The sequence below is a fragment of the Mytilus galloprovincialis genome, chromosome 13 (assembly GCF_965363235.1).
Source record: "Mytilus galloprovincialis chromosome 13, xbMytGall1.hap1.1, whole genome shotgun sequence".
Classification (NCBI taxonomy): domain Eukaryota; kingdom Metazoa; phylum Mollusca; class Bivalvia; order Mytilida; family Mytilidae; genus Mytilus; species Mytilus galloprovincialis.
The window spans coordinates 52,857,078-52,881,851 of record NC_134850.1 but is presented as its reverse complement, the minus strand read 5'-3'; the positions used below and the strand labels follow the sequence as shown (position 1 = coordinate 52,881,851).

The following is a 24,774-nucleotide window of genomic DNA, read 5'->3' as shown; positions in this document are numbered from 1 at the left end:
AAAAAATTAATCCGATTTAATTTTCCTAGGAGTTTTACCATGTTAACTTTACTTTGGGTCATTGTCAAATCATCCTTGCAAGACAAACATGTTACATCTTCTGACATCGGACTCGGACTTCTCTTGAACTGAATTTTAATGTCTACTCTATGGTCGGGTTGTTGTCGCTTTCACACATTCCCAATTTCATTTCTCAATTTTATGTACTTGCAATTATTCCATATTCCAAATATTATTGACCTATTGCTTTCAAATCTAAAACATAAAGAAACATAACCATGAAACTCAACATTGACCGATGAGGTCGAGATCAGAATATTCATACCAGATATACATATAAATCTTGCAATCATAAATTACACTAAATTTAAATAACCTGTTGCTTTTGGTATCTAATAATTAGACAAAACCATGATATCTAGGACATATTAGCATTGATCAATGAACCATGAACATGACACTAAACAAGGTCAAATGATTTGTAAATGTCTGACTGACTTGTAAATCTTGTAACCATTACAAGCTAAACATAACTGACACATAGCTTACAGTTGACATATAGCTTTTCAACGGTTTCGGTACTTATACATCTTCGGATTTCAAACGTTTGGCTTTGAGCGTTCCTGATGAAGGTAAATCCAGAAAAGCGCTTCGGACTCAAGAAATTAATAAACATGTTGTTTTCATTTTTTTTTTACAGGAAATGAGACACTAAACCATGAAAACACAACATTGACCAATGAACTAAGAAAATTGATTTATGAGTTCAGACATAGATAATCCCTGTTAGGCAGACATGTTCACCTCACAAGCATGCCACATAAAATAATATTGACCTATTACGTATGGTGTTTTAATGTACATGTATTAGGAATCGGTCAAAACACTAAAAAAAACTAGCATTTGCCAACCAATCAAAAATTGAGGTAAAAAACCGATAAAACATTTAAGACATCCATCCATATGTACTTTTCATTCTTTGATTAAATAGTTTTCCCCAGATCTATCATTTTTTATTTAATTTACGTCTTTCCGATATCACCTTGTGATTTTGAGACGTAGTTATAATGATATTACAAGTTGAATGTCAGTGACAAAATCGGCTTCCTATGAGGAAGGGTTTAGTATATATATTCATAACCCATTACTTATTGCGTATGTTTTTCTTGTCTGCTGGCGTTTGAACAAACACTGCAAAATGTCTCCTATGATATGGCATTTGTTGATTTTCCTTTGTTGTATGAAAGGTAAGTTAATAATTTCAGATCAACTTTACTTTTATTTGTTGTAACAATTGTTCCAGCAACATATCATAAAAAAGCTTATACCGAGCCGTTTTACTCAAACAGATTTAAATGAAAACTAATGAAAAAGGTGGTGTTGATTTACAAAAAAACAAAGAACTTCCACCGCGACGTTGCAATCCTTCTTCGCTGTGTAGGTATCGACTACGGTTGCTGGTAGATTAGTGTGTGGTGTGGTCAATAACATCAACATGATCAAAGAGTTGATGTAATATCTAATCAATTTAAGATGGCTCGGCCCTTTTACAGTGGGCTTTTTTTACCGCGTGTTTCTTCCGACGAGTGGACCATAAAGCAATGTGTAGTCTAATTTAGGAACAGGTGTTAATAGAAATACTTTATATTGGTCAGTTGTTTCATTTTCAGATTGGTTAGAAGTAACAAGTTGTATGCACGAATATCAATCGGAAAATTAATACCGGCAGTTTTCTTTATGCCTAAATAACAAAAAAAAAATTAGAATTCATAGTTCAAAGGTCACAATTACTGATGAAATTGCGTAGTAATGAAAGATGTTTGACATAATACGTCAATCTCTGACCATACATTATTTTTCTTAAATAAATTAAAGGAGTAGGTTCAGTAAGACCCCTTTTTGGCCCCAAATTAAGCAGTTTTGCAAAATTGTGAAAATGTAATCTTTTAGCTATTTTTTGGAAAGTAGAATGCTTCTTCTACATCAATATGTGCTGTTTTTGACAATACAATGCACATATATCGTGTACTAGCATCATAAAGTCATGCTAAATCACTGAAATCTTCACAATTATAGCATTGTAGTTAAATTTTAGACAGTTTCCGTCTTAAATGAAAGTGGCCGCATTCGTGTTCATTCATAATATTGAAATATAAGTTGTATTTGATGATAATACATAACATATATAAAGGTTGAGGATGAACACGGATGCGGCCACTTTCATTTTTGACGAAAACCACCTGAAAAGTGACGTTTTTTGGCATATTTGATAGATTTTTCATATTTAAGCTTCAATCGGAGCGTTTTTAATGACTGAATCAGTTAAAATCTTTAACATAAACTAATCGAATCAATTGAAATAGACACTTAAGTGTTTAAAAAGTGTCCTAAATATCTCGTTAGATGAAACTGAAATTTGGGGCAAAAATCGGCCCTTAACGGACCTACTCCTTTTCTATTTAAATTGCAGTATATATTTGAAATAAGAACAAGGCTTATTTTGGTGGTGATTTTGATGATGTTGCCATTTTCTGCCATTTCAAATTAAATATTTTAAGGTCTCAGTCATCTTTTAATATGTAAAAAAAATATAGAATCTGGTTTGGAAAGATTGTTCATAACAAAAAGAAATTCTACATTTTGTTGATTTCTATAACGAGACTTTATTCTAATTATTGGTTCGATTTTAACTCTCAACATCTACGATAGGGTTTTATTTAGGTAATCACAATAAATACGAATTAGGACAGTACTTTGCCCTTTTTTTTTAAACCCAAAATATTTTTAACTTTTTGTTTAACGAAATGCTTCTTTGATTACTATTTCAGGAGTTGTACTATCATATAGTAAAGATGAAGTTGCCCTTGCGATTTGCACAGCAGAAACTAACGGTTCCATGACATTCTATGGGCGAGTTCTTGCTGTTACAAGAACATGCACGAATCCAGGAAAGAAGTGTAAAGACATTTGCAAAGAACAAGGTGCAACGTAAGTATTATGGGACGTATTGGCAAGTCAAGAAAGTTTGATGTAACAGTCCTGCAATTAAGAATTGAGGTTTTTGACAACTACATGTTTGTATTCCCACACCACTACTCTGAAAAATTACTTTCTTGTGTCCTCGACATGCAATCACCATAATGTACCTATATTTTCATTCAAAACTATATAAAAAAAAATCTCCAATATTTTGCCCGACTTTTAAATAAATGAGATCAACAGTTGTATCATTCTTCTTTATATTTGCTCTAAAAAACAACACTTGACACATTTACTCTAAAATTTGGCCAATTGTTTTTCTTTTTTTTTTCCTTTTTTTTTGGGGGGGGGGGTATTTAAGATTTAAGTGCAACTATATCGCTACTATTTAAGACATTAAAATGCAAAAAAAAAACGCAAAACTTTGTGGAATTTAACCGGACACAGGTCGGTAAACTTGTTAATTTCGCATATAAATTGACTAGAATTAAAACTGGTAATGAAATAAAACATAATGGTTGCTTTCATAGAATTATACATTATGCATTGAAATAGCTGCACAACATGCTCACAATCTAAATGTTCATTCACTTAACAGTAAGTTATAAGTGTAAACAATTATTTATTTTTTCAGATACCACTGTTTTGACGCTGTTCACATTTATAGCAGGTCCACCTTGAAATACCTTGCAGCACATCGCTATCTGTTACATGGTTGCGATGCGACATATTGTGGTCCAAACTATTGCTGCTGTGGACAATAGATACTGGATCAAACACACCATGACATGAAATTAACTATTTTAAAAAGTTATGAATCATATTTAATGTAGCCTACAATTAAAGAAGTCAAACATTTTGATGAATATTTTCTTGATCCTCTGCATGGAATTTCGAAGAGATAACCATGTATACCAACAATAGTTTAATATGCAGTTAACAGCTTTAATAAAAGCTTAATCAACTTTGAATTAATGATTTAAAAACGGTTAGTATGTGGATAGAAATGATAGAACATATAATAACTAATCAACGTCAATGACACCTCAGTTTTATACAAAATGCCGTGGGTATAAAGCAGATAGTTTTTTTCAAATACCGAAAAGGTGGAAGTGATAATCACATGGATTTTATACAGGTTTTTTCAGTATAAGGACGATGATAGTAATTTGCACATTGTTATCGTAAAAATTAAAATGTCGGTGTTGATAGTTTTTGATATAAATAGACAGGAAATATTAAACACAAATCAACAAGATTTGTAATGGCTAGCATTAGCAGATAGACCCTCGTCTACCTATTGCCATGGTATAAGCAGCCATGCATTTTGTAAATTCCAATTTCAAACAGCACATCTTCTTCTATCATTTATCATTTTAGTAAAGTATCATTTTAAGATAGGAGCATTTTCATCTTTTTGACATTTTTACTGTTTCCATGATAACCTTGACCATGTCATTGATGTGTTTGGACTTTTGATTTTGCCTTTTGATTTTTGATTTTCCTTTTTGAATTTTCCTCGGAGGTCAGTATTTTTGTGTTTTTAATTTTTAACATATCTATAAAGTTTTATTATGTTTGATCATTTACTCTTTACGAAAATGCAAGTTTGATGAATTTTCCCATAGCGAACATGTTAAATTTTCCCCGTGTGTGGGTGACGGCCATTTTGAATTTTTTAAATTTTTTTTTTTTTTTTGCATTTTTGCATTGTCCATGGTATGGCAGCCATCTTAAAAATGCAAAACTCGGATGGCACATATGATGGGTAACATAATTGTGGTATTGATCCATAACAATTGAGAGATATAAGCAAGACAAAAGAGTGGACAAAAAAAATAAAAAATATGACAAAAAGAAACGTAGAATAACAATTATGTGTCACGACAGCTGAGAGTGCCATGTCGAGGGTGCCAAAATTAAAATGATAAAACATATTGCCGCTAAAAAAGTTCTTGTGCTTAAATTGAATAGATAAGACTAAATTCTAAACTCCAATTATAAACAAAAATATTATATAAATAGATAAGAAAATGTTGTCCTTTTGTTCCATTCGATCATATTTTATTGAGTAAAGTATAAGGATTTGATCAGATGAAACCCATCAGACGGACATACATATACTAAGTATTTTTCAAACATTCCATTCATGAAATATTATTGATATTGACCTCACCACGTAAACCGAACCTTGAACATTGATCCCTGAAATAAGGTAAAGGTAAGAGGAACCGTCTATTATAAACATGTAGAACTTCCATGAGGATCAATCATACCAAACAAACACAATTGCATTGTACTCTTTATCAAAGAAAAATCACATAAGCTATATACAAATAGTATGAGCATCATTTTGTCATACATATATGATTTTTTTTCAAACGCCAGACAAAAACCTGAATTTTAGTGAAATAAATCAATAGTATATAAACAGTCATGCATCAGAAAAAGAATTGTTGACATTGAGTTTTGTCTTCATGTCATTTGATAGTATATCGCAAATGTTGTGACCATGACTACAGGTACAGAGATAAATTACTCCGGAGGAAATGAGTAATGCTAAAGTTAATACATGTACAAACAACGGTATATTTATGTCATTGACTAGTCATTATTGGTTAATTCTCTTGAAACAACCTGAACACATACTTAAACATGTAATGTATTCACAATGTTCAGATTCCAAAGACCATGACTAACGGGGTAGGACCATTAAAATATCCTTGAAAAGGAGAACTTCTAGTACTAGCTATAGGACTAATACAACTGCATACCAAATACATGTATCATCGACGTGTTCTGACGATTGAATTACAAAATGTCATCGAAGTTAATGCATTTACTGATTTTCTGATCAGTGGTTAAAAAGACATTTTTAGAAATTTTGACATGTTAATAAAGAAGAGTCAATAGAACATGACTGAGGAAAAAGTAAAATCACAAAAATACTGAACTCTGAGGAAATTCAAAAGGAAAAACCCTAATCAAATGGCAACCTCAAAACTCGAAAACATCAAACGAACGGATAACAACTGTCATATTCCTGACTTGGTACAGGCTTTTTCTTATTTAGAAAACGGTGGATAGATAGCACTGTCCATGATATATGTGATGCCATGTTCTTCTGCAACTGCACACCAACTGTTTTTGACTTACCACCACTGATTCCCCTGAAACTGATCATATCACCATCTTTATCAAGCAACCTAAGAAAGATTTTCAAAGTCAACAGATTATGGTCAATGGAGTGGGCTAAATAATTTTCAGGGAAATTATGTTTACCAGTTGTTATTCAAATGCATTACATACCACAGGTGGTTTCTCTTAAACTGACATAATCACAAACTAATACTTATAATAAAGCAGCACACTTAAATCTCACGTTTTTTCACCTTATTTAAGGGTGACAAAGTTTTAACTTTGTGTGCCATGTGTGATATAAAATGGGATGCATTAATCTAAATTTTGTTTAAGAAAATAACTACATAGAAAGAACTGTGTACTAAATAGCAGCTTTCAGTTCGTTCTTTTTACTTTCTTTTTTTTTACTATAAATCTTAATGGATTATTTTCAAATCACATCTGTTTTTAACGAAAAACAAACTTACTTTTACATTGATGACAACAATCGCAGGCGAAACACAGGGTTTCGTGGAACCCATTGCGAATAATTTAAAATTTAACATTATAAAGTATAGGTATGCCAAAGAACGATATATTACAATGTATTATTAGAGAAATCTATCACCTTTTAAACTAACAAAGTTGTTACCAGTTTACAATATAAAAAAGAACTAAAAATATAATATAACTTCTTTTTTTTTAATCCGCAATATATACTTTTTCTTCCTTATTTGTTATATGATAAGGGTCTCATAAGTCAGTATTTATGGCTGGGTACTGATTGTTTTGTGCGTAAATATTATAAATGAAGATGGTTTATGCCAATAAATATGTGACACTTTAAGATATATATTTTTTTTTGTTATAATCATTGCCATTCCTGCAGTATAAGTATATTGTGCAATGTCTGTTATTCTTATGACACCGATGATTTATTACTCATTGTAATTCAATTTATGCTTTGAGCTGCTTTTCTTTTGAAAAAATATTTATTTACTTATAAATCAGCTTTTAGTTGACTGTGACAGAATAAGCTGCCTTTTAGAAAGTGATTAGTGGGTATTTATATAATATTATATAACTTGTCACTGATTGCCTTTGTGTTTTAAATTTGTGTTCTGACGATTGAATTACAAAATGTCATCGAAGTTAATGCATTTGCTGATTTTCTTGTGTTGTTTGAAAGGTAAGTTAATTATTTTGAATTGAGAAATAATTCCTTCATGCCATGCTCTATGCTCATTTTAACATGGGTAGGAAATTTATTTGTCAGTATATAAATACCGAGCGTAAAAAGTCAAATCACAAAAGTACTTAACTCCTTTTTTTTTAAACTAAAAGTCTCTAATCAAAGGGCAAAATCAAAAGTTCAAACACATCAAACACATCAAACGAATGGATAACAAATGTCATATTCTTTTCTTGCGTAGAAATTGGTGGGTTGAACCTGGTTTTATAGGGCTAAACATCTCACTTGTATTACAGTGGCATCAAATTCCATTATATTGACATCGATGCGTGAACAAAACAATCAGACAAATTTGGTAAAAGTCAGAGTTAGGGATACAGCAGTTAACATTGTGTTATAATCTTAGACACAAGAAAAGTAAACAAAAATAAGCGAGGTATTAAACGTTGAAAAATATAATGCCCACCCATGTTTTAAAAAGAAGCAGAGAGCATGGCATGACCGAATTATTTCGAATCTAATAGGAATATTTTGAACTTTTGTACCTCGAAGTGGACCTATAATACACGCTCGAAATGTCACCAATTCGATTTGAAGAACCAAACATGTCAAAGAAAATCGACAGTTTAACAATAAAAAAAAACAGATTCATTGTTTAACTTACTTTATAGTGTTTTGATTTAATTTCCTTGCGAGCAACACCAACAAAAATGTCCATTTTGATCTCCGGCTTGTTCAAAACTTATCTGACGTTAATATTGAATTGTGACGTCAATCACGTGCATCCCATGTTTCATTGGAATAAGAACATGGCTTTGTTTCCAAAACTAAAGAAGAATGTCGTAATAGAATTATCTATAATCATTAGTTGGTGGTGTATAAAACGATTCAGAGAATCAAAGAGCTTATTTTCTAGATTTTTAATTCGTATGCCAAAAGATATCTTTGAAACCCGAAACATGTGCAGCTGATTATGAATATCAAATTAACTAATAGTAATAAAAAAAGTGTAGACACATATTTCAATTTAGTTAATGATGTTCTCTTCTCTCTTTCAAAATAACAAACTTTAAAAAAAAGCCTGCTATAAATTGATAGCATATAAATAATGGAACTAATATAGCAGAAAAAATGAAGGGTCAGTGTGCTTGTTTTTGAAAATACAATTCTTTGCAAATATGGCGGAAAATGACTCTCTCTAGATTTTTCATAGATTAAACATTGGCACATTTTTTTCTGTCAAAAAGTATGATAATATAACAAGGATTTTTCAGTCGTCATTTTAAACCATATTTAATCCAATAAAAAAAGAAAACTAGAGGTAAGTTGGCAAAATTTATAATTGCATGATACGAATAAAGCCAGAGGATTCCGAATATTTGGCAAAATTTCAAAAACAAGAGCAGCGAATATCCTCATACAAGGCTTATTGAAAACGCATAGGTAGCTGTAATACCTTTCAAACTCAAATATGCCAGTGACATTGACAATAAAATGACAATTCATTTTTATTTTTTTATGATTATTATCTTCGGAGTAGTTCTAAAATTCAGCAAAGATGGAGTAGCTCTTGTGTTTTGTACGGCAGAGTCATTAGAACCTAGGACAAACTATGGGAGAATTCTTGCTGTTAAAAGAAAGTGTTCTACTCCAGAAAAAAATGATAATTGTAAAGATATTTGTAAACAAATAGATCAAACGTAAGTATACTTGAGTTTTGATGTACAGTTATAATGAACAGTTATAATTTCTAGCAGTTTGAAATGCTTATACAAATGCATGCTAAATGACTTTGAATGATTTACATAGTTTACATATTAAATTCAACATTTGCATAATACCATCAAATTCCATAAAGGCTTAGATTTATCACTATATGTCAACAATTTACTCTATTCCTAAAATGTATATCAACTATCATTGACGAACTATTTTTGGTTCATCTAAAAGATAGTTATAGGCTGTTAGTGATTTAAAAGTGGCAACTAAATCACTATTATTTAGGATATGGATATGTAAAACTTTCCGGAAAATCGAGTTAGTATCAAAATATAAAAGACAACTTCTTTTGATAATCTCTAATGTACATTATAAATTCTTCCATAGAATTGTACTATATAGTGTGTCTTCTTTTGTTATGACGTTACACTATTGTTTCAGTTAAGGATGAAGGTAGGTACCTTTTAAAACGTTTAAAGTCGCTAAATTTCTATGCACCTGTCCCCAGTCAAGACCATTATGTTCAGTGGATGTCGTTTGGTGATTTGGTTCATATGTCTTTGCCGTTTGTCTTATTTTTATGTAGATTAGACCGTTGGTTTTCCTGTTTATACTTGTCATTTTTGCGAGCCCTTTTTAGCTCGCTGTTCGGTGTGAGCCAATGCTCCATGTTGAATACCATATATTGACATACAATGGTTTATTTTGACATATTGTGACTTAGATTGAGAGTTGTCTCAAAATTCGGTGACTATGATGAACGCATCTATTGTATCCCATAGAACTAGATATAAAGGATACAACAGATACAATTATGTATGGCTCATATCTTGATTCTCATTTAGAAATTGACAATGATGGTCGGATGATTCCAGCTTCCCAATTGCGAACTTTCTTTTTCTATGAAACATCATACAAGCAGCGCCTGCATACAAAGTATGTATCTCCTAATTGATACGATTTACTAGGACGCCATCACAAGTTGGTTGACAGTTACAAAACATCTGTTTCACAGATGATATCGGATATGTTCCTGATGTCGTAACTACAACCTCGTTCCCTTTGTGCACGAAAATGACCTACCGAATAAGACTATTAACCGTAGTTTTTTTTATGTTGTGTCTTGTGTATTGGTGTTTGTCTGTTTGTCTTTTTTTAGCCATAACGTTGTCAGTTTGTTTTCGATCTATCAGTTTGGATGTCCCTCTGGTTTCTTTTGCCTCTTTTCTTTTTGTCTATTTACAATTGGAATGCACATTTCATAATCATGTGAGCTAACGGTGTTCTTATAGTGAATGTTATTTATTTTGTAGATACAATTGTTTTGAAACCGTTGCCATCTACGACACGTCCGTTTTTAAATATCCTGAACAAATATCAATTCGATCCTCTGCATGAAACTTTCGAAAGATATCGATATCAACAAGGATTCGATATGTGAGAAACCCATATGGAGCAGGATATATTGACCCTTTCGAGGCGTCCAAGATCACACCAAATTTTGACCACAATTTTTTGGTGGGGTTCTTTTGGTGAGGCAGTTTTTCTATGTTTTGTTTCATGTGTTATTTGATTTATTATACTGAATGTCCTATCATTATTGTCTTTTACAGATGAATTGTATTTAAAAGTATTTTCTATTATGTCACGTACATAACAACGGTACGGGTATTAGAAAAATCGTAGAACTTAATCATTGTCTTTAATTACTTGATGTAAATTCAATTCATTGCCCTTTGAATTATCGATTGTTGATTGGTCTGGACGAGAGGGTGACATTCCAAAAAAATTGTCACCCTCTCAGCCAAGTGATAAAGTAAATTTTCACCCTCTTATTAGCCAAACAAAATATGGCATTTTAACGTGAAGTATAATAAAATAATTTGTTATATTTTATATATCAATCAAAGTAAATAAATACAGTCTTAATTTCGATTTGAGTCGAACAATGAAGGTAGTTCATTTCTGATGAACTATCTGTCAGTCATTTTTTGAACCTGAAATGACTCCATTTTTTTCAATAACAAAACCTTGATACAATGGATTATAAAAGAATCAAAATTTCAAAGGAATCATTCCGAGAAAAAAAAATCTGAACTATGCAATTGTTATTAATCAATTCAAATAAGGTCTTAAATGCTATCACTACAAAAGTCAAAAAGTCTTTTTTAGAACAACCCAAAACATTTTTTATTCAAATTTGAGTGTTTAATTTTATAATTTTTTTATCTAAACAATTTTGTGATAACTCCTTCATGAAAAGAAAAAAATGTTTAAATCTATATTATGCATGTCTGTTTGAGATCCGTTTCATAAGACGGAAATCATTGATGGGACCCATTATAAAAACATTTTTATTTTATTATTCCTGGAGTAGATAATAATTTTCTTTTTATCTTGATAGGTTGTACAGGTAAATCAGTTATTTCTTTTTTGACAGTTGCGTGTATTCTGTGGTGTGGAGTTGAATACCTTAACTTTATGGGGTACATCCTGTCCATGTGTAATACTTAATATATATTCCAACATCTGACATTACACAATTTTTTCTTTTGTTAAATGAATGGTTTGTATCACATCATAATTTGCTATTTATATAAATCACATTTTTGTACAATAATTATTTAGTTAACCATATTAACATTGAATATTAATAAAGTAGAATGAAATACGTCTACAGTATAATGTATGATTGGTTTTAATCATTTAATTAATAAGATTTAGGAATCAAAATTTGTAATTTTCTCAAAACTCACATTTAAATTGTTTTATATCAACACATCCACATTTAAATTATTGTATACATTAGATTTCATAACCATATTTGCATTTCTAAAAAATATTTAGATACCAAAATTTTTAATTATTTTACATGCCCAATTTTCATATTTGTTGTAAGAAGTGTAACTTGAAACAACAGTATATTAAGATTAAAGTTATGTCATGAATATTGGTCATGATTTGTAAAACTCAGAACTGTCAAGTAAGTTTAAGACACAATTCAAAATGTTCAGAATATGTCAAGCCATACTGAGAAAAAATAAGAACGTCGAGAATATGTCGAGAAATTTTAAGACAGTATTCAAATGCCAAGAATTGGTCAAGAAATTTTAAGACCATATTCAGAATGTCGAGAATATGTCAAGTAAATTTCATACAAATTTGATATAAATGATAATTTGTCAAGAAAACTTAAGACACAAGTCAGACTTATGGAGAATGTCGAGTAAAAGTTCATGCAAATCAAGACTAAAACTGGTCTTTTCAGACTTTTTGACTTTTGAAGTGTATGTTTTGCATATAATTGTGAGAAACACATGCATTAAGACTTATCTGATATCAATACATAATTCAGTTTTTAATTAAATGAATCAAGAGGTTATTTTGTGGATAGGAACTTTAGCAGATATCACTATCAAACTCCTAGAAAACATTAACTCATACATACACAGAAACGAGGGTATACATCATATGTCTGTTTGAAATACCCTAAAGGTAAAAATTAGTCAGTACAGTTTAATGTCGTGGATAGTTATTTGTACATTGCTTAATTAAACACATATTGATGCTAATAAAGTTGGCAACGTTGATACTTCCTTACGTCGTCACTACAATCCCCTTCCCTTTCTTGAATGTGACATACCGAATTAGGCTATTTACCAGATTTGTAATAACATAAGCAACACGACGGGTGCCACATGTGGAGCAGGTTCTGCTTACCCTTCTGGAGCACCTGAGATCATCCCTAGTTTTTGGTGGGGTTCGTGTTGCTTATTCTTTATTTTTCTATGTTGTGTCATGTTTTCTATTGTTTGTCTGTGTGTCTTCTTTCGTTTTTACATTTTTAGCCAGGCGTTGTTAGTTTATTTTCGGTTTATGAGTTTGACTGTCCCTCTGGTATCTTTCGTCTCTTTTTTATACACAAACAAAAAACAGGAAATATAAAGATAACAAACACTGGTATAATATTCGTGTACCAGTCTGTTATTCAAATGAATAAATGAAGACTTAAGAGTTTAAAACTCAAAGTATAGCAAGCACGATTAATAAATAGAAACAATGTTGTCCTTATAATTCATTCGTCGATCATATTTGATTGAATTAAATATCCCTCAGAAAAGTACAAAGACTTTGTGTTTTATTTGAATACGAATATGCTCGGCCAAAACAAAATAGAGTGGCATGAGAAACAATATACGACATACAACAATATAGACATATGTACACATATGGAATGTTAAGCTATAAAATGTTCGGTCTTAAAAAAGCTGACAATAAATTATAACAAGACTACCAACGAAGTGTCATCAATACAAAATTCTTCAAATGACTTCAAGCTAGTGCGCTTCGTGTCGTCTTTAACGCTTAAATTGGTAGCTGTACTCATGAGTAAAACTTCTAAGGAACAACATCAACGAAGTACAGGAAAATAGTTATCAAAAGTACCAGGATTATAAATTATAACGCCAGATGCACGTTTCGTCTACACAAAACAAATGTGTACAGAAATTCAGTGAAGAAACTTTGAAGTCCTCTTTTAAACAATATATTTATAAAAAAAAATGTCCATCATCTTTAATTACAAATGTAATCAGGAATAATCAGACATTTTTCGAAAGATGAACCGTATATTATATCCGTCTTGTATTTAATTTGCTCATCTTTCATCTGTCATCAGCAATGCTTTGTTCTTCAATGGTGCTAAGCAATGCTAAGCGATTAGGCAGTTTGAAAGTTGAAAGCAGATAAAGATAAGAAATCAACTGTAATGCAAAACAGGTCTTTTTTGCATACATTTTGCAGAAGAGTTTTCGCCCAATTTTAAAGATTCCGGTCGTCTATTGATGACATACGCTGCAACCTTCTGTCATCGGATCCTACATGATTCAAAAACAACTTTGTGTCGTTTTGTCAGCACCCTTTATAAAGTACCCCTCTTCAGTGTCGATTTTTTAATTAATAAGCTATGTTACAGTTTAAAATCTGTGTTTGAACCCAATAGATAGATATGGCAATTATAACTTTAACATCAGAAGCAAACCATACTCAACAACAATTTACTACCCATTTTCAAATCATAAACAAACTAAGATTAGCGTTAAAAATCCTTAAGTCGATATTGCTGTAGATCTACATAATTGAAAATGCAAAAAAAAAAAGTAATTGGTCAATTTCTCGTTTTATTCCAGTTCAAAGGTTGACTAATCAGTTGTTAAACAAATACCATTTTCCAAAAGTATTTCAATCTTAACAAAAATGCACAATATCATGATTATCACAGCGTCATGAGTATACTATGATATTCTTGCAATAAAAAAAGCTTATTCTAGAATATTTGACAAAATATATATATGATATAATTATTCAATAAATCGTTGATCAATTGCATAAAACACATATCTTTTCCTAAAACTTTGGTTTATGAAGCATGAAAATGAGGTCATTGTCAAATCAACCTTGCCAGACAGACATGTACTTGCAATCATTCCATATTCCAAATATTATTGACCGATTGCTTTCAAATTTAAAACAAAAAAAGACATAACCATGAAACTCAACATTGACCAATGAACCATGAAATGAGGTCAAGATCATATTATTCCTACCAGATATACATATACACCTTGCAATCATCAATTACACCAAATTTAATTGACCTGTTGCTTTTGGTATCTGATAAACAGAAAAAAAACCCGATAACCATGAAATATTACCATTGACCAATGAACCATGAACATGACACAAAACAAGGTCACTTGATCTGTAAATGTCTGACAGACTTGTACACCTTGTAACCATTACAAACTTAACTTAATTGACACATAGCTTACAGTATCTGAGACACTTACTAAACAATGAAAACATAACATTGACCAATGAACTAGGAAAATTGATTTATGAGTTCAAGCACAGATGATCCCTGCTAGGCTGACATGTGCACCTCACAATCATTCCACATAAAACAATATTGACCTATTGTGTATGGTGTTAGAATGTATCAGGAAACGATCCCAACACTAAAAATCTAGCATTTGCCAACGAATCATGAAATTGAGGTCAAAAACAGATAAAACATTTAAGACATGCATCTATATGAACGCCTACAATCATTCAATGCAACAAATGTTGTATACCTATTTTTATTTGTATCTGAGAAATATACCAAACAAAAAAACTTAAATAGGCAATTATGTCATGGTCAGACAAAAAGCTTGTAAATACAATTTGGTCAACGTGGCTTCTCAAACCTACTTTTAAATCAATGTCATGGAACATATTCCTTCACCCAAATGATAGCTGATGCAAAATTGGTGCGTACTTTTGTCTTTAGTCGTACTAAGAATAATTAATATAATGTCAATCTATTTCCAACTAATTTTCCATTTGTGCGTAAGGAAATGCCTGTACCAAGTCAGGAATATGACAGTTGTTTTCCTTTCATTTGATGTGTTTGAGCTGTTGATTTTGCCACTCGATAATTTTCGTTTTGAACTTACTTGGAGTTAGGTAGTTCTGTTATTTTACATTTTGGTACCTTCCGATGAACTTTTTTTACAAGAAGGACGTTATATTCTTTGCCTGGTTCATCAACTTTCTGCTCATACACTGGTGACTATTTATAAAGTCTAAGTAGCAGCAGGAAGCTGTTCAATACCGAGTGAGTTTGAAAATTATATCCTATATGCAGGTGAAGTTTGTAATTTGCTGCTTATGTGAGAGAAATTAAATTCATCTCGCTTGTCTTCGATTTAGGTACCGCTTATGTCAATTTCGAGGTAAAGATAACATAACAATCACCGAATAAATCGTCTGTTGTCAGCTTAACGATACGAACGATAAGTAGACTTTGCACGGAGATACCTCTAGGTATGCAATCTATGCATCTTGAAATCTCTCAACATCTTTGCTCATGAAAAGTCGACTATTTTATGAAGATGTAGCATTTTTTTTTAAACAAAAGACGCAATGCGATGAAGGAGAATCAGACCTTTGAAATGAGCAGAAAAATGTTGTGCAATATAATTGTAGAATGGGTATGCACTAGATTTTTGCAATTCATGCAATTTGTTGTGCGCCTATTTATAATTTTCCCTACGAATAGAGCTCTATTAAGTACCTAGCAAACTTTGCCTTTTTTTAATGAATCAGTAAGTTTTCCCCAGTTTTATCAATTTTTATGTAATTCATGTCTTTTCAATATCTGCTTGTGATATTGAGACGTAGTTATATTATATTACAAGTTGAAGGTTAGTGACAAAAATCGGCTTCCTACGAGGAAGGGTTTGGTATATATATTTTTAACATATTTCTCATTGCGTTTGTGTTTCTTGTCTGCTGACATTTGAAGACACACTGCAAAATGTCTCATATGATATGGCATGTGCTGATTTTCCTTTGTTGTCTGAAGGGTAAGTTATTATTTAAGATCGTCTTCAAATTCATTTGTGGTGTAGATCGTTCCATACCATAAAAATTCATACAAAATATCATGAGATGGTCAATATTTAATCAGTTTAACGATCTTTCATCTTGATTTATGTGACAATGTATACGGTACATAGGTTGCACAGTAGAGTTGCAACAACATTTATAAGTTTGGCAAAATAATCTACGACCATAAAGCAATGTTCAGCCTAAATTAAGAACAGTTGTTAATAGAAAGATCTTGTGAGAAACCTTATATTGGCCAGTTGTTTTATAGATGAATTAGAAGTAACAAGTTGTATGCACGAATATCAATTGGAAAATTAGTCCCGCCAGAGAGGTTTTTTATCTGTCCAAATAACAAAAAAAAAAGAATTTAGTACATAGTTCAAAGGTCACAATCACTGCTGAAGTTGAGTAGTGATTAAAGGTGTATGATATAATAAGTCAATCTCTGACCACGCATAATTTTTCTTAATGAGATTAAAATTTCTTTTGAAATTGCGGTATATATTTGAAATAGAACGACGCTAATTTGGGTTGTAATTTTGCTGATGTTGCCATTTTCTGATATTTCTTGTTAAATATTTGAAGGTCACAGTTATCTTTTCATATGTAAAAAAGGAGATCGAATCTGGTTTGGAACGACTATTCATTATGCTTTCAAAACAAAAAAAGTATCTATATTTTGTTGATTTCTATAACAAGACTTATTTTAATTATTGGTTCGATTTTTGGTCTACCTCGTAACATCTTTTAGAGGGTATTATTTGGAAAATCACAATTAATGCGAATTAAGACATTAATGTGCAAATCGAGACATAAACTCCGAATTTTTGTACTTTTTTCAAAAGCAGAAAATTTTAAAAATAATTGTGTGTTAAGAACTTTAGATTCTGTATGTATATAGTTTTGATAGATTTTTTGAATATATGCAAAAAGATAGCTATAAAAAAATATGCGCAGTTGATAATGAATGACACATCAACGCGGAGTGTTAAAAACAAAAGTGAAAACATTGATAAGTTGAAGAAGCTTTATTGCAAACACATAGATAGCTGACTTTTTCATACCAATAACATTTTGATATTACACTTAAATGTATCTGTTAGCACAGAAAAAAAATCAAAAAAAATAATGATTTTTTTTTCTATGATTTCTAATTCAGGAGTTGTACTGTCATTCAGCAAAGATGAAGTAGCCCTTTCGATCTGCACATCAGAAACTAACGGTCCTATGTCATTTTATGCTCGAGTTCGTGCTGTTAGAAGAGCATGTACGAATCCAGGAAAAAAGTGTACAGATATCTGCAAAGAACAGGGTGCATCGTAAGTATTCTTTAGGCGTTTTGGTTTTACATTTGCAAATTAAGAAAGTTTGATGTAAAAGTCCTGCAATTAAGAATTGAGGTTTTTGACAACTACATATTTGAATTTTTTCATTTTGTATTTTTAAAAAGCGCTACTCTGAAGACTTACTTTCTTGTGACCACGACATTTGTTTCACTGTCAAATTGTATCTATATTTTCAATCAAAACTATATACTAGTAACAAAAACTTCTACAACACTTAGCCCGGCTTGTAAATGAATGATGTTTAATGTTTTGTCACTCTTCTTTATTATTTGCTCGAGGTTGAGGAGAACACTTGAAACTTGATCTTTTATTTTTTTTTAAGTGTCAACTATATCACTACTATTCAAGACATGAACGTGTAAAATACCCCCAAAATCGGGGAAGTATAAGGACACAAATAATCAACTTCTTTTGTTCATTTCGGATATAAAATGACTAGAATTTCCAGAAATCTAAAAGTTGCAAAGAAAAAGCCTCTTTATGAAATAAAACATAATGGTTGCTTTTATACAATTATATATCATGCCTTTAAATCGCTGCACTACATGCTTACGTTTTAAATGTTCATTCACTAACCATTTAAGATAATTGTGTTAACTTTTATTATGTTTTAGATTCCAGTGTTTTGACACCGTTCACATCTACAACAGGTCCACTTGGAAATACCTTGAAGCGATACGCTATCTGTCAAGAGGTTGCGATTCGACATCTTGTGGACCAAACTATTGCTGCTGTGGAAAATAGATAAAGGATCTAACGCACCGTGACAGGAAATAAACTCTTTATTACACATTTTTACTATAATCTGCAACTAAGTATATCAAACATTTTAATGAATATTATATGGATCCTCTGCATAGAATTTCCAAGAGATACCCATACCAACAATAATTTTATATGCAAAATGCAGTGGTTAAAATTGTTAATTGAGAAGTGAAAAACTGATTAGATGCGATATGATCAGAATAATTAATTATATTTTAGATATCAAGAAAAACTAAATAAATACAGTCTTAATTTCCATTCTTAATTTTAATTAATTTATTTATTAATTTCGATTTGAGTCGAATAATGCAGTTAGTTTAATTTATTTTTGGTCTATCTGACAGTCATTTGTTTTAACCTAAGATGGCTCATTTTTTTTTCTAAAATAAAACTTTGATACATTGGATTTCTTGAAGAATCAAAATTGCAAAAGAATAATGCAGGAAATATCTAACTATGCAATGGCTATTATTCAACTCAAATAAATTCATCAATTGCTATTTTTGTCTTCTATACCTGAATCAAATATGAATATAAGCATATATCACTATCAAACTACAAGAAGACCTCGATTCTTTACAGAGAAACGTTGGTATAAATCATATACATGTTTGAAATACCCCAAAATTAAAATGGCAAATCACAGTTACTCAATATATAGGGATTTTTTTAGTACTGTACAATAAAAGGACGTGAATATTTAACTGTATATTGCTATAGTAAACATACACATATTGATGCCAATATCAATAAGCCATGTTACAGTTTTAAATCTTTTTTGGACCCAATAGATGGATATGGCCATAATATTGTTAACATCAGAAGATTTCATACTCAATGAAAATTTTCTACTTATTTCCAAATCATATACAAACTAAGATCAGTGTTAATAAACCTTAAGTTGATGTAGATTTATCCAAAAGAGAAATGCAGATAGGACAAGTTTTTTGTTATTTTTTTCTCTATTCCAGTCAAAAGTTGGCTAATCAGTTAAAACAATACCATTTTCAAAACTTATTTCAATCTAACTAAAATGCACAATATCATAGCGTCATGTGTTTACTATGACTTTCTTACTATATTATGGCTTATTCTAAAATATATGACAAATTCCAATTTGATGTAATTATTCAATAAATTAAAAATCGTTGACCTATTGCATTAAACACAGATCAAATCACAAAACTTTGGCTAATGATATGTGAAAAAGAGAGGTGAATGATACCAAAAGGACATTCAATGGGGTCATGGTCAAATTAACCTTGCTAGACAGACATATACAACTTGCAATCATCCCATATCCCAAATATGTTTGACCGCTTGCTTTCAATATCTGAAAACAAAAGACAAAAACGCCTATTTCCAGAATAAGAAATAAACTTCAAGAACTTTCAAAGCGGTTTGTGTTTGTACCGGCCGACAAAGCAACCCACAATGTTGTGGTGGTATGCCGTAAATACTACACGGACGTTCTCAAGAATGAAATTCTAAATTCATCTACATTCAAGTCCATGCGCAATACAGAGAGTCGTATAGTAAACAAACATATCATAACCACATCACAGCTTAAGGCTTCTTTTGAACATTTGAAGGTCCCTACTATGTATTGGTTACCTAAACTACACAAAAACCAGTAAAATATCGTTTCATCTCGGCCGCTAGTAAGTGTTCTACAACTAATCTTTCCGTGCTTTTAACAAGTTCCTTAACTACTATCAAAGAGCTTATCATAAAATATTGTAATAAAATATATGCAAATAGTGGAATTAACTATTTTTGGAGTGTAAAAAATTCATTGGATGTTTTAGATAAAATACGTGCTTTTGATGGTCCTTTTGATTCTGTTGACAGTTTTGACTTTTCTACTCTTTACACTACACTTCCACACATACTTATCAAACAAAAGTTTTCCCATTTAATTAAATGGTCGTTTGGTAAATCTGAATGCAAATATATTTGCTGCAACTCATTTAAAGCCTTCTTCTCTATTGCGAAAGGTAAATATGTTAAATATACTTACTGGAGTTGTGATGAGATGATTGAAGCTGTTAATTTTCTCCTTGATAATATTTATGTACGTTTTCGGCAACAAAGTTTATCGACAGGTTGTAGGTATTCCTATGGGCACTTATTGCGCCCTTTTAATAGCAGACTTGTTTTTATACTGTTATAAATCACAGTTAGGCCCGTCTAAATTGCATTTAATTGATAAATTCAATAACACTTACCGTTATATTGATGATATTTTTTCGTTACATAATCAAGAATTTTCTCAATATACTGCGGAAATTTACCCAAAGGAACTAACTTTAAAAAAATCAAATTTAAACGATAATAACTGTCCTTTCCTAGATTTAGATATTTCGTTTTTAAACGGGAAACTTCACACTAAAATTTACGACAAAAAGGACGATTTTTCGTTCCCTAATGTTAATTTTCCCTTTTTGGATGGTGATGTCCCTTTGGCACCGTCTTACGGTGTTTATATTTCCCAACTCGTTCGCTATACCCGTGTCTGTTGTGACGTTTTTTATTTTAACGAACGTAATCGTAAATTATTAAGCCAGGGATTTCGTTACCACAAATTACTGAAAACCTTTACTAAATTCTTTTATAAATATAAAGATTTGGTTTTGAAGTTTGGTTGTACCTGTAAAAAAACTTATTTCAAACGTGATAGCACATCCTCATTTTTACGGTAATTTGTTTACCTTGCCCGGAAATTTAGAAAGGACCCTGGTAAACTTATCGATCCATACAATAAACTTATCATAAAAGGTTACCAATTCAACATTGTAATTAGATCGCTGAATATTGTTTTTATTGGTATTAATATTGATTTTGTTATCAGTAAATTAAAAGCAAACTAAATATTATTGTTATATACATATACACATTCATGGATCTACAATCTGTCGATACCTGTATCTTGGCATTGCACAAGGTCATGTTTTTCTCTGACTGTTTATGACGTCTGTACACTAAATCCATTGGATGTTGGATGTGTACTGATTGATAATTTAGTCTTAGATGCATGATTTTTTTTATTAGTTGTTAGTGGTTTTGAACTAGCTGTCAGTAACTGCAAGTACTCTCAGATCTATACTTAGTGTCGTTTTGTTCTTGGGATGTACAAGTACTCGGCCAGGTCCACTTGTATTTGTAGTATTTGTATTTTTATCAATCTGATGAGTGAAGCCTTTTTCAACTGATTTTTTAGTTCGTTCTTATGTTGCACTGTTATACCACTGTCCAGGTTAGGGGAGGGTTGGGATCCCGCTAACATGTTTAACCCCGCCACATTCTCTCTGTATGTGCCTGTCCCAAGTCAGGAGCCTGTAATTCAGTGGTTGTCGTTTGTTTATGTGTTACATATTTGTTTTTCGTTCATTTATTGTACATAAATTAGGCCGTTAGTTTTCTCGTTTGAATTGTTTTACATTGTCATTTCGGGGCCTTTAAAAGCTGACTATGCGGTATGGGCTTTGCTCATTGTTGAAGGCCGTACGGTGACCTATAGTTGTGTCATTTCTGTGTCATTTTGGTCTCTTGTGTAGAGTTGTCTCATTGGCGATCATACCACATCTTCATTTTTATATTAACCATAGAACTAAACATTGACCAATGAACCATGAAAATTATGTCAAGATTAGATTATTCCTACCAGATATACATGTACACCTTCAATTATCAATTACACCAAATGTAATTGACCTATTGCTTTTGGTATCTGAGAAAAAGACATAACCATGATAACCATGAAATCTTAGCATTAATCAATGAACCATGAACATAACACCAATTAAGGTCAGATGGACGTGTAAATTCCGGACCGACTTGTTCACCTTGCAAACATTACAAATTTAACGTACCTTACACAAAGTATCCGAGACACTGACTAAACTTTGAAAGCATTACATTGACCAATTAACCAGAAAAACTGAATAATGAGTTCCATCAAAGATGATCCCTGCTAGTCAGACATTTTTCATTTGCCAACGAATCATGAATATGAGGTTTTAAAAAAGATGAAACATTCAAGATATATATGTACGCCTTGCAATCATTCAATATAACAAATAGTGTATACCTATTTTATTTATGCTAACAAAAAATTTAATTATAGCAATAAGCCATGACAATAAAGTAAAGGTCAGACAAAAAGCTTGTCAATACATTTTGGTCATCCTGACTTCTAACATTAAACCTACTTTTAACTCAATGCCATGGAACATATTCATTCACCCAAAGAATAGCTGTTAAGCAACACAGGTCTCATTCAAAATGGTTTTCATTAGGTGCGTACTTTTGTCTTTAGTTGTACCAAGAACCAATCTAATGTCAATCTTTTTACAGCTTATTTTCACTTTGTGCTTACAGTGGTGAATTCAGGGAACATAGAAGGCGTACAACCCCCCCTTTTTTTGATTGACAAAGATATGATTTTTTTGCATAACATCATCCAAAAAATTGCGTCGTATTTACATGTATATATATTCACAACTACGCTAATTATCAGCACAACAATGTTAAATCTGCCGGGATTCGAACTCATGCTATTGGGATATCGAGACAACACCGCCTGCACTGTGTCCAGCGTTATAGACCACTCGGCCAACTAGACTGAACTAAAAGTTCAGCTTTCGGTGATCTAGTGTTAACTTTCCTCGTCAGTAGAATCTAGAGTTGTAACAAAGTACATGATATATTAGGCATTAAGTATTGATAGCAGATTAGGTTATTTATCTATCTATATATATATATACTTCGGGAATTACGCCAACTTTCAAAAATCCTGGATCCGCAAAGGGCCTATGTCGTACTGTTACACAATTTTCGCAAGTAAGGGAGATCATTAGGTTTTCCCAATCACGTTTTAAAAAGCTACATTTCTTTATATGACTGCATTAAACCAGGATCGAGACCGTGTTCAGTGATTGCCATCAGTTGCTGTTTGTCAATACTTTTTCGTTTAATACTATTGGGTAATGGCCCTGTCATTGTTGTTTTCCTCTTTTTAACATGTTTAAGTGTTTAACATTTTCTTTTCCTGGAGCCTTAATTATATAGCTTATTACATTGTATGGATTTGGCTCATTGTTGACGACCGGAAATCTAATTTTCAATTCGTGCACAAGTGATGGATGCATGTACGCTGTGTAAGGAGGGACGGATAATTCAGTTATCAGTCTTACCATAACTCCTTACTTCGAATGTCCGTCTCGTCAAATTCATCCGTAGAAATAACAAAAATAATAAATTGATGGAACTGAACGTAAGTATCAGACTTGTCAGAACCAGTCATTCTTGTAAAATATATATATATAACGTCACGGTACCCAAATTGCACCTATTTTGACAGTTTTTTCACCTACGTTTATGTATGATCCAGAAAAAAGTTCCCATTCTGTGTTTATTTAGTAGATGTATCATTATTTACTATATGGTGCCACCAAATTAATTTTGAATCTATACTGAATCATAAAAAGATGGGTTTGAATAGACCTCAAAACGGTCCATGATTCTGAAATAAGGAGTACCCAAATTGCATCCATGCTTAAATTTGCAGCCTTAAAAATCGAATTACGGATAATTTGTGTTATTTCTTTAAATTTTAAGAACAATTAGACATTAATCTATGCTCACTATTCATTTCTGAATAATTAGAGGCTTGTAACATATTTTATTTGATCATTTTTAAAAGATGACCTTTTGGAGGACGTCGCATAGCGATGTTTCTGTACATTTTACCTTTTGCAGTTATACTTCATCTGTTGATGTATACTGTGAACGTTTTGTGCATTTTACAATATATTTACTTATGTTGAAAGACGTGCATAATGTCAAATAATAAAAATTCAAATTGTTTCGTCTCTAAAAAAACATGTAAGGTTTCCGCTGCTACTTTTACTAAATAGGTGCAATTTGAGTACTCGGTACAATTTGGGTACCGTGACGTTATATATATTACGTAATGATGTTGGTTTGAAATGATTATACTTTGGGTTATCTCCAATTTACCAGAGCAAAAAGGTTGTATAGATTCTTACATTGGTACCAGTGGATTATCGGGTTTATCCAATCGAGATAGTTTTTACACATCCGCGTCTTGAGATTGGATAAATCTGATAATCCACGAGTAACTACGTAAGAATATGTTTCTCTAATGATTATCGAATTTAATTTTTGATAAAAGAAAAATCCCTTCAAGTGCCTTCC

The 24,774-nt window shown here is 31.6% G+C and overlaps 2 long non-coding RNA genes across 2 annotated transcripts; both read left to right on the top strand.

Annotated features, from left to right (window-relative positions):
* Window positions 1-1,108: 1,108 nt before the first annotated feature.
* On the top strand, window positions 1,109-3,838 carry LOC143056542 (uncharacterized). The gene is made up of 3 exons (XR_012972396.1): window positions 1,109-1,247; window positions 2,829-2,988; window positions 3,614-3,838. It is a non-coding gene; the product is annotated as an uncharacterized LOC143056542 (long non-coding RNA).
* Window positions 3,839-16,288: 12,450 nt separating this feature from the next.
* On the top strand, window positions 16,289-18,813 carry LOC143055894 (uncharacterized). Its single transcript, XR_012972164.1, has 3 exons — window positions 16,289-16,419; window positions 17,604-17,763; window positions 18,405-18,813. It is a non-coding gene; the product is annotated as an uncharacterized LOC143055894 (long non-coding RNA).
* The last annotated feature ends 5,961 nt before the right edge of the window (window positions 18,814-24,774 follow it).